The following is a 1,687-nucleotide window of genomic DNA, read 5'->3' on the forward strand; positions in this document are numbered from 1 at the left end:
CCATGTAGGGTACTGTGCCCCGCTCTGCAAGGGTTAACTGGTCGTTTCTGTTTGGGGGACAGGAAAAGCACTTTTACTTACCTGATCCTCTGCTTCCCTCCAGCAGACTAGGGTTGCCACCTTTAAAACTGAACACGTATTAATTACACAGGTTCTGTGGCTGATTAAATTGGTAATTACACTCACTTAGTGCCTTCTCTGCATTAAAGCGGAGCTCCAGCCCCCCCACCAAAAAAAAATACTGTAGCTGCTGACTTTTAGGCCCCTTTCACACTGGGGCATTTTTCGAGCGTTTTTCGAGCGTTATTCCAGCGTTATTTGAGAGAAGCCTCATCTGCAATTCCAATGTGCTGTTAAAGCACCACTAAGACCCTAACGTTTTAGGGCGTTTTTGCAGTGCCTCAGTGTGAAAGGGTAAGGCGTTTTTACAGCGCTTTTCAATTCATTTCAAAGGAGAGGGGCTTTTTTGGAGCGCTTTTTTCAGCGCCCCAAAGCTGCTCCAAAGATGTTGCTTGCAGGACTTTTCTCAACGCCCTGCCAGTGCAACGCCTCAGTGTGAAAGGGTAAGGCGTTTTTACAGCGCTTTCAATTCATTTAAATGGAGAGGGGCGTTTTTGGACCGTTTTTTTCAGTGCCCAAAAGCTGCTCCAAAGATTCTGCTTGCAGGACTCAGTGTGAAAGTGTCCATTGAGATGCATGGAGAGCGTTTTAATGAGCGTTTTAAGAGCGCTATTTTTAACGTGTGTTTACAATTGTAGGGGGGTGTGACTGTAGGTGTGACGTCATCGATTGTGTCCCCCTATAAAAGGGATGACACGATCGATGATGGATCCACAGTGAAGAATGGGGAAGCCGTGTTTACACACGGCTCTCCCCATTCTTCAGCTCCGGGGACCGATCGCGGGACTCCAGCGGCGATCGGGTCCGTGAGTCCTGCAGTCACGGGATTTATCATTTAGCAGTATAGATGAGCTCAGTGTTCGGTTCAAACGTAAGTTTGGATCAAACCAGTGGAAGCCCATCCATTAGGGGCGCAGAGCACACCAGATGCATGGATTCCAATGGGGGTGTTTTTTTTTAAGCACGTGGTTAAAGCCAGAGGCTCTAATAGGCTTCAAAAAAGAGTGGTCTCGGGGCGCAGAGCACAATAGCAGATGAGAATTCACTATTCTTACACTGGTCCTCCTCCCAGCCAATCAGGAAGTGGGTTGTGAGACCGGTCACCCAATTGGCTGAAAGGACAGGCAATCCTTTTGGATGCCTAAGAGGAGGAGGGAGGAGAGGCATGGTCGAAGACGCCGTGATGCAGAGGAGATGCCCGCCCGTCGCAGCGCCGTCGCAGTGCTGCCCACCCAGAACCTAGATGGGGTAAGTGCCAGATAACCGTCCAACCAGCCACAAGACCTCTGGGGGGGTGACCTGACCAAGCGGGGGGTGCCACTGGCTCACTGGGGGGGTGGATGTGTGCCTCCCCCCAAAAAAAACACCAGCTGCCACTGGACCAAACACTGCCTGTTTGGCTGTTCATGTGAATGCCAAACCTTTAGGGCATTCAGCACTGTTGAATGTGACAGCTTCTGGCTGTGAATTGTTGCTAAGGAAGCAGCAGGTCCAGAAATCCCCAGTCATGTATGGAAATGGCCAGGGAATAGAGCAGTTACACCATTGCCTAGATATGACCACACAG

The sequence above is a fragment of the Rana temporaria genome, chromosome 6, assembly GCF_905171775.1.
Source record: "Rana temporaria chromosome 6, aRanTem1.1, whole genome shotgun sequence".
NCBI lineage: Eukaryota > Metazoa > Chordata > Amphibia > Anura > Ranidae > Rana > Rana temporaria.